Source organism: Talpa europaea (genome assembly GCF_964194135.1).
Source record: "Talpa europaea genome assembly, chromosome: 5".
Lineage (NCBI taxonomy): Eukaryota > Metazoa > Chordata > Mammalia > Eulipotyphla > Talpidae > Talpa > Talpa europaea.
In genome coordinates, this window is record NC_140071.1 from 122,443,666 (window position 1) to 122,454,357 (window position 10,692).

The following is a 10,692-nucleotide window of genomic DNA, read 5'->3' on the forward strand; positions in this document are numbered from 1 at the left end:
TATTTCTCAGAATTGCAAGAAGTAATTGCAGAGTGGGTATGGCTATTGCTGGAGCCTTCACTTAGCAGAGGGTGCCATTGTGTAAAGAGAACTTCTAATAGCCCCAATTAAAAAGTCCCCTGTCCTCTCCCGAGAAATAGAAATGGAATAAGGCAATCCTAATTAGAGCAACGAAGGGGGCTGTTAGCACAGATGCTGTGCTTGGATCTCTTAATTGTGAAGCCTCCTTCTGAATTCAAGCTGTCGAGTCACATTAAAAAGAAAGAGAGTGAGGATGTGACATGGGCAACGTTCTCACTTCATCAAGGAGAAATATTATCTTTGGCCCTTTGGAAACCACTGTGTTAGGAGTGGTATTACTACAGCTCACAGCTAGTGAGCAGCTTCCTTCTTTGTGAGAAGTGTGAGAAGAAAGCTTCAAGTCTGATGTGTAAACAGTTGTCAAAAAAAATGAAAGGACATAGTGTGCACACATAGCCCCTCCGTGTAGCTGCGTTGAAGCCGCTTGGAGATTACTCAGTGCTTCATCGGGACCAAGCTCTGGAGGTTTTTCTTAGCCATTTCCCAATTTAAATAGCTAATCAGGTACACGGATTTCTAGCCTGAGGAAAAACTGGACTGTGTGCACCTAAAGAACTAAAAAAAAATTTAGATTTTCTGCTCTTACACTAATAGCAAAATTATTAACCTATGGCTAATAGATAAACACTGGTTAAGTAACCATTTGACACCAGTTAAATGCAGGGGGTGGTGGGAGGGGGTGCTGGAGGACATTTTGTGCATTCAGTGACAGCTTTTTTGACTAATGAAATAAAAATCACAGGGTTGTTTCAAGTGGCAAAATTAATTTTTAAAGGGAGAAAATGGCATTTCTCTTCTTCTGCCCTCTTAGCCAGTGCATATATCTGATATTCATATGCCAGGAATCTTTTAACCTAATTCTGTTGGTCCTTTCTCTTCTCAAGTCATAATTTTGAGCCCTGCAGTCTTGTCCAGGAAAAAGTCAATAACTCCCCTGTCAACCCTTATAATCTGGGGAATCATAAATTTAAATACTAGCTAACCACAAGACTAAACTCACAAGTGGTATTTATGAGCCTTTGAGTCCCATTCACTTGAAAACCTTGTCTCAGTCATCTTTTCCCTTTCACAGTTGTCACTAAAATCCTCTGGCTTTATTACCAGGTATATAATTTTAATGTTTAGAGAAGGCGAAGAGGTGATTGGTCTTTTTTAAAAGCAAGAGTCTTTTTGAGGCTCAACATCTTCAAAGGAGAAAGAAGCAGATTCTTCCCTGTTATTTATATTCCTGTAACCTAAATGCAATTTTCCCCCTCCTTTTATAAGTTGCTCTTTCTGTGAGAGAAATGGAAAGGAAATGATGTCTCCCTCGAGTGCCATTTTTAAGGCCTCTCTTTATAATGATGGATTATAAGCACTAGTGAGAATGGAAGGGGGAGAATGTGCCAGCATGCTTCTGGAGAAGCAGTAACACAAGTTTAAAAAAAAAATAGTTCAAAGACAATAGTACCTGGAGTCACCTGGAGCAGAGCAGCCTGCTGTCAACTCTGGCTGTACATTCCAGAATGTCCCTTCATCTGTTCTTGTATTACTAGATAAGTATTGTTACACATGTACACACAGGAATATAGATAGGTTCACACTCTCAAAAAGACAAGAGAGTAATAAGGAGAGTATACCAAGACTCTGGCACTACCCAGTGCCTGGCACCAACTGGGGGCACATTAAAGCTGATAGAGTAAATGAGCCTCACTGCTGTAGAGACAGGTGTCATTGAGAATCAGATCCCCAGTTTTCCCATGCCTTGAATATATTCATTTCTTTGAGAAGTGTGATTGTTTATGTCATCTGTCTTGGCATTAATCTACTTTACCTTTTATTCATTTGGCTGTTCACACAGGTAATGACTATTTTACTCATCTTTGGATTCTTGTCCCTAACATAAGATCTGGCACATAGTTTGAGCACAATAAAAACTTATTAAATCACACAGTCCTTAAAGAGAAATGAGTATAGACTAGAAAGAGCAAATAAGCCAGTAAATTTTGGGGGTTGCAAATGTGAAAACAAAGAAACAGAGTGTGGCCAAAGAGAATAAGATTCCACTGTGTTAAAGAACATGTAACACATTTTATAGAATTATTAAGGATATCAAAGGACAATGAAAAACATTGACCACCCTGAAGAAGAAATTTTGAGAACTAGGCAAAAGTAACTTTGAAATGTATCCCTAGAAACAGTGCTTGAAGAGTTCATGACCTTGGAAGACCAAGGTCAAGGGTAGGGGCAGTAGATAAGATCTGAATAACCCAATGCAAACAATAGAATCCAACTTGGCTGACTGAAAGGGAAGGGAATTGATTGGGAAACCAGTGGATAACCCACAGAAGCACTGAGGAGGTTAGGAAATCTGAGTTTGGAAAATAAACAGGAGTTAAGGAAGGTCAGGCAGCCAAAATATAGGCAAAGTCATATCACAGAAATGTGTTCACAATGCCTCTCTGGTGTCCCCACCACTGGATACTCCCTCTGAGTTGCCAGAGCTCCTGTTTGACCACTTGCAGATTTTTATCACTGTCCAGACACTCACAGCCAGGTGTTAGCAGAGTTAAAGTTCAAATTCTGATTTGTCCAAAGGATACACATTCTAGCACTGCTTAACAGCAGTTGAATAGGAGCTTGCTCCTGCTGGTTCAAATCACAGATCAAAATTCTTCTTACTCTTTTATATTAACACTGAAAGCTGAGATGAAACATTTTTTCTATAGAAGGTTGTGGAAGCTTGTGTGTGACAGCGTGAGTCATCCATAAAGTAAATTTCAGCATGGGCTGAAATGTTTTCTGCAGTTCATGTGGGTGGGTTCTTTAGGGAACATGAAGTAAAGAAAACAAAATTTTACTGTGAGAGACAATTACTAAATGCCAAAGTAAGTGGATGACCCAATAATTTGTGTACCCCAAAATAAAACTAATGGCAATGTAAAAGTATAATTTGTAACATATTTATGGCCAGTATAATAAAAACTAAGCAGGTTTCAATTTCCTTCAGAAGAGAAGATAAATTACTGGTGCTGGATGTCCAGCAACCAAGCAAGATAACTTGAAAATTTAATTCTTTACTTGCTTAACTATAATACTTATGACTCTTAAAATACAGATTTGGGTTCATAAAGCAGTAAAGGTTTTAGCCATCTGCTTGGTTTCAGAACATATCAAAATGCTGAGGGTGATTTTGCAGAAAGAATTCACAAACATGAAGAATCTATAGGCAGAATAGAGAAATTTATTCTATTCAGTCATTGTTTGCCTTCATGTGAAAACCACTAATGGCAGGTCTGGAAAAATTGATGATAAAACACATGTAGATAAACTCCATCTGCACAGAGTCCCTCTGCCTGAACCACTCTGCTCCCTTGCCACCCCCTGAGAACCTCCCCTCTTCCCACTATTTCTTCATCTAGTTGACTCCAACATTACACTTCTATACTTCACTATCATTTCCCCAGTAAAGTTGTCGCAGACCTCCTACACTAGGTCAACCCCTCTTATTATACACTCTTACTACCACCACAAGTCTCTCTTTGTGGTAGTGATTGCTGTTGACTATTTTATATTTTCATGTTAATATTTGATTAGTGTCTTCCCTAGAAGCCAATTAGTTCCTTGATGTCAGGGACACTCTGACAATACTCATCTCTGCAACCCTAGCTCATAACATAGTGCATATCAGGGCATATAGTAAGCCTTGTCAAGTAGTTGTCAAATAATTATAACTCTGTATGATTGTTGAGAGAATGATTGCCACTGTCTTACAAAGATCTTTCAAATGCTTTCCCCCTCTAAATTATAACTTTTTGTAATGCCTACCCAAAATGATGAAAGGAGAATGATTAAACACATCATCAGTTTCATTACTTGGAGTGCTAAGGATATTTGCAGAGTGAATGAACAGGGAACTGAGTCAGTGGCTCAGAATATTTGCAGTTTTCTGTTCAAGGTGTACTTTTCACTCTTTAGTTGTTAATTCTAGATTCTTTTGCAGCCATTTATTTTCCCATCCTTATTTGATTTTCACATTGGCCAGATTTGGAACCGATGAGTAGTTTTAGCATCACTGTTAATAATGACAGATGGAGGTTTGAACAAAGTAGGGAGTTGGTACCTTGAATAATAGAAATCTATTTTAAGCTGCTGTAATTGGTTTGATTAGTCCAAAAGGCTACTAGTTATCTTGGGCATAACAAGAATGTCAGTGTTTTTACATGATGAAGTATAGTAATATTGAAGTTCTGTGTTCCTATGGCAATAAGAAGAAATAAGATTGGAAGGGTTTTTTTTTTTTTTGGAAGCAGATTATAGAACTAAATAAGAATTACTAAACCAACAGAAAATTTCCACTTCTGTCTTGACCAAAGTAACCTATGAAGATTAATTTGAATTCCTTCATTTTTGGAGAAACTCTTAGGAGGAAACCAAATACTTTGTGGATAACAATTAGATATTTGTTGCAATTGTCTCTACAGTCAGGATGGCTGAATCCCTCAGAATGCAAAGGAAAGGAAGCCAGCACTGCTGTCATCCTTTCCCAGACTGGTTACCCATAGCAAACCCCCATGGAACACACATGCAGGTCCTCCTAAATTCTGAGTGGACCTCTCGAGTAGGCTTAAAAAGATGCTGGGAAAAATATTTTGTTTTGCACTTGATAGTGCTTTCTATTTTTCAAAGTATATAAAAATATACTTTTTCCTACCCTATTTTACCCTTACCTTTACTTTCCTCTTTTCAGCGTCAAGGTGTTTATCCTAGCTTTGACAAAGCCACAAGGAAATGACCTTGGTTGTTCAGGTGTCAGCATTCACTGTTGAATCTTTGAAATGAACATGCTGGGGAAGGCCAAGGTCCTGTCAGGCAAGGCCACCTGGTTGCCTCCTCCTATATGGCCACACACGAGCTTGCCTAGGTGAATTTACCTGGCCCAGTGCTTCCTTTCAGGCCTGCAGGCTTAACCTCCTGCAATGGCAGCTCACCAAGAAGGATCCATCATATATTCCAGCTCACACCACCAGGTTTATAAAACCAGAAGTCCCTTTATTAAGAAAAATGAGGCATGATATTTTTAACAATTAAAACACAGATCTGGTTTGTGAAATAGTAAAGGTTATAGCCATCTGTTCTTGGTTCCAGAACAGATCATAATGCAGAGGGTGATTCTACACAGGAAGAAATTCTTAAGTGTGAAGAATCTATAGGCAGAATACAATGATTTATTCTATTCATTCATTGAATGCCTTTATGTGACAGCCATTAATGCCAGCTCTGCAAGAATTGATGACCTTCTTTCAGTCATTCAACACATATTTATTGACTGCCTATTATGTGTGATGCTCCAAGATGGGTTCTGAGGAATATAACTGCATGAAATATAGTCTTTTACACAAGGAGGCAGATAAATCAGCAATTACAACAAAATTGATAAATCAACTATCAGAAAGAAGTAGAGGTCACATGGGGTCTCAGGGTTCTCCTACTGTTACCTGTTTACTTCTAGTTTTGTTTTGGCTTTAGCTGTTTTTGCCTTTCCAATTTAATAGGCAAAAAACATTAAGTTAAACAAGTTGTTTTGGAGATAGGAATATCAAAAATTGATGGGGCATATTGCCTTAGCTGCCAAGAGAGCCTGGCTAGACTGAGGAAGGTTTAGATGTGCTTCCCTGTGGGAGAGGCACCTTGTCTCTGACATGAAAACCATCAAGAACAAAAGTGAAGAAATCATCTTGCAAGTTTCCATTACTCAGTAGGAATCAAAAATTACTTTGGGAGGATGAATTGAGGCCAGATACCAGGTGTCAAAAATATAAAGCACTTTTGAAAAGTGATTTTATACACACACACACACACACACACACACACACACACACACACACATGAAGTAAAAAGAAATATTAGAAGGCAAGCCAGGCATTGTCATGGGCAGCATGATGGGCTTTATTCAAGAACATAAGATGTGGAGTTCTATTTTTAATCGACATTTCTATAGGGATTTTTGGTCACAAGATTCAGTCAGGTCAAAAATCAAACTGGGGTTCTTTTTAAAATTTTAGGTTCTTCCGGGGTTCCTGAAAATAGTCAAAGAAATGTTCGCCTTTGAGATTTAAAAAATTCATGGGAAGACTTTTGTGAAGTTTTAAAATATTTCTGACTGTTTCTGCTTCTTAAACTAGTGTGGGTGAATTAATATTACTTAAAAGAAACTCAATTTCCCAGAGTAGAACTAGAAAAAAATTCCACCCATTTTAGCTATTCTGAAGAAGATATTAAAATGACACATATCCCACCTTTGGTCTTTTTAACAAAATTGCAGAAGCTTTATTATTAGCACAGAAATTACATGACTTTGGATAGTAGGAGAAACAGAAGTTAATGAAAGTTTCTTTGACCTCACCATCATTTTGACAGGGAATAGCTATTTATAGTAAATTATGGTTGTACCATACTATAAAACATCAGCAAACTGAATGAATGAGCAAATGATGAACGGTTTGACTTTCCAAACAAAAGAGTTCTGTGGATTTCCTTTGATAATTATTTAGTTTCATGTTTAGGCCCTTTTGACATTTTCACCTTTAAAAAGAACTATCTCTAAATCTCAAATTCTGAAAACAACGAACGTTCTTGCAAATGTCGTCTAGCAGTTATCTGCCTGGTAAGTTCATTCTGAAGCTTTAATGTGCATCAGAATCAACTTGGGTGTCTATAAAAATTCAGGCTCCCAGACCTTTATGACAGTAAATTATAATTCAAAAGACCTGGGGAAGCAGCCTAGAATCTGCATTTTAAGTTACTACCTCTGATAATTTTCAAGCCAAGGGCTTGTTGATCAATAGTAAGTTTTCCATTGTTATGTAAAAAATGATCACAAACTTAGCATCTTTATTAAACCACACACACTTATATCTCACCATTTCTGTGGGTCAGATGTCTGGGTTCAGCTCCTGTAAGTCTCTGGTCTCACAGGGCTGAAATCAAGGGGTGAGCTGGCTTACTTTCTCATCTGACGGCCCAGCTTCCAGGCTCATTCAGGTTGTTGGGAGAATTCTTTTTCTCAAAGCTGCAGACTGACTTCTCACAGGCTGTGTGCCTGAAGCCATCCTCAGGTCCAGGAAGTCACCTTCAGGCCCCTGCTCTGTGAACCTTTCAACAGATCTTTTACGACAGGGCAGTTTGCTTCTTCATGCCCAGCAAGAGATCCTCTGTCCTCAGGGAGAGTCAGGGCTCTGCTTTAATAGCTTTTACCTCATTACTTCAGGCCCAACCAAGATAGCGATGATTTTGAATAACTCAGAGTGGACTGATTAAGGACCTTAATTATACCTCTTATCTTTGCCACGCCACTTAACCTAATCACAGGAGTGAATACTCCTGCTTACACTCAAGGGGAGGGATTGCAGGGATCTGCACGCCAGAAGGTGGGCTTCTCTGGGGCTGTCTGAGAATTCTGGTACCATTACCATCCTTTGAGAACACGGGTTTAAAAAGACTGAAATCACAGACTTCTGGAAACTTTGAGTGTGAGACAAACAGGGCTGATAGAGTTATCCCTACAAGTGTGGTTGACATAATAAAAATTAAGGATGCCAAGGGACTCAAATGCAATGGACTGTAAGGAAGAGAACTCTGTGCCCAGAGAAAGACTGGTACCATTTTCTCTCCTTTGTCCTAATCAGTCAGGGAAACTTTGTCATTCACCCTTTAGAAGGCTATGTTGTCTCTGAGAAGAAATTCTAATGCTGGCAGCTATTTTAGTATTTCCACTGGAAAGAAGGGCCCTCAATATCTGATGGAAATGACCTTCAACAGGCATCTTGTTCCTATCCCTTAAAGAATAGTTGCTGTCTTAATTTTCAATTTTGTAAAAAGATTTATTTATGCATACAAGAACTGGGATATAGACCAGAGGTGCAGGGAGGGGTGAGAGGATCCACCAGAGACAGAGTGGGGAGCAGAACAGGCAGATCCACTGAAATACACTGCTGAGGGGAGCAGTGGGCAAGACAGGAGAGATCTACTGTGCCATGTGTATTAGCTCCCTGGCTGGGGTTCGAACTTGGGGATCTAACTCCTGCTGCAGTGGCTGGCGATAGCTTGATATCACTGTCTTTAACCCCTGCACTCTATCTATCTATCTATCTATCTATCTATCTATCTATCTATCTATCTATCTATCTAAAAACCAACAACCTTGTTTTTCTATGGCAGAGGAAGGGGAGAAGGGAAGAAACTATGTGATGTGGTGGTAAATGAATGCTGGGAAATGGACTAAGAAAGAGACATTTCACTGAATAACCCTTTATGGTTTTTAAACATTTAATCATTAAAATCCCCAAAAATAAATCCCCAAAATAAATTTTCTATTAATTTTTTTATTTAAAAAGAAAAAAATTCCAAGAGAAGGTTTAACAACATTTCTGTTTCAGTAACCAGTGTTATATTAATGACAAGAAACACCGCATTCTTGATTACACTTAAATCCTCCTTTTTGATTTTTCTTCTTAAGATGCAAGTACCCAACTTCCTTTTAAATTTGAGGTCACCTCATTTCCATCCATATTCAGTGCTCCCTATAAAAAAATGGAGACATCTGTGAAATAAAAAACTCATGAATTATGCAGAACTCATTTCAGTATAAAATCTAGAAAAGAAAGACCCCAGATTGCAGTGGAAGGAAATTGATACCATTAGGCCATGGACATGAAGTTTCATCACCTATCTTGAAGTCAGCTGAAGACAATATTAAAAGAATTTGATAAAGTCATATAGTCATACAGAAGGTAGATTACAATTCAATTACAAGTACAATTAAAAATTAAAATTAAATTAATTAAAAATTAAAATTAAACTAATTTTTAATTTTGCATCTTGGTAAATTGTTCCTCAAATTCAGGACTTTGTTGATACTTTCTTAGGGGTCCATTTCAACAAAAGGAATAGAAGGAAACTTTTGCTGTCAGTTTCCAAACTAAAGTGTTTTGTTGCTACTTGATATTGTATTTAAAACTCCCTCCTTCTTTTTTTGGTTCTCCTTAATTTATGCTTCAGGTCTTGTGCCAAGAAAGTGTTTGTGTGGGGTGGGGGGGGGGGGGAGAAGGGGACTGAGGATTGAAAGAGAAGAATTGAGAGAAATGGGTTAATGGTGTCAGAGTTGTAGGCCGGAAATACAGTGAGTTGTAGAAACCACCAAAATCCTTTCTAGAAGTAGGGCATGGGTCTCCTACTATGTTAGAAAATACTCTGTTTTTGCATTGCTGTGGACTGGATGCATCAGTGCTAGTCTCCTTCTTAAATTATAGGCACCACGCAGAGACTGCCCTTGATTCAGGTCAAGAAAGTGCTCCCCCAAATACCTGAACTAGAAGTCGCTTCCATGGTGCAATAGCAAGATCAATAAACTTGGTGAGTGATGACTTATCTTTGACAACTTGACTTTATTCCTTATAAATGTGACCTGATCCAAGGAAGTATAGCTTTTCCAAATTGCATTTCTACCTGGGTATAGCAGAGGGAGTGTTGAACTTGCAAAATCAGTTCATCTGAATTAGATGAAATGAAGTGACTATTTCTGCGGACTAGAAGGACCACTTGCTCCTGAGGTTTCAGCCCTGCTTCCTCGGGTGGAATCGTAGTACCAGCAGGTTAATCATTGTTCCAGTTGGAGCATGAAAAAAAAAAGAGAATGCAAAATTGTAACCCAGAACTCCCACTGACCCTCAATTACTGAAATAAAAGTAATCCAGAACTCCCACTGACCCTCAATTACTTCCCTAAACTTAGCACCTGATAACCTAAATCAATGCATATTGATTTCCATGTAATTGAATCCAAAATTGTCCTCTGAATTTTTTTTCATTCATTCAAGTGGGTGTTACGTTATATTAAAGGCACTATTGATAGCTATTGTAGGGGGTGAGCAATGTTAACAGGGAAGAGGCAAGTATTCTTTTATCATGCTTGGCGGTGATAGGCTAGGTCACTCATTCTTCATAATACTTGGGCAGTTGGAGTCAACATCCCAGCAGGAGACTAATGGTGTACTCGGGATGTGGGAAATCCAAAATGGAGAGTGCGGTTTTCTAGGACCAGTAATAGTGAGATGATGCTGTTGATCCTAAAACTAAAGATTGGGCCTCCCCTGGTGGTGCAGGCATTTGAGCAGAAGTACTGTGAAGCTGTCTGCAGCCGGGGCAAGAAGCTCACATGGCACAGCAGACCTCTCCTGTCTTGCCCGCTGCTCCCCTCAGCAGTGTATTTCAGTCAGTCTGCATGTTCTGCTCCCCGCTGTTTCTGGTGAATCCTCTCACCCTCCTGCGTATCTGGCCTGTACCTCGGTTCTTGTATGCATGAATAAATAAATCTTAAAAAAAACCAAAAACTAAAGGGGCCAAGGAACTCAGAGGGACAGAGATAGGGGCAGACACGTGCACACACATGCACACACACAGAGCCATTATGAGGGGCGGGGGGGGGGTGGTGGGCACCTGCCTGATAGGCCTTGAGCCCTTTAGTCAAGGTATGCAACAGTTTGTGAGTGCCCTGATTAAGAGAGAGAAGATATATTCCACAGTGGCTGTTCCCTCTTTTCCCTGATGTGCTAGTCCTCCCCATAATGCCAAA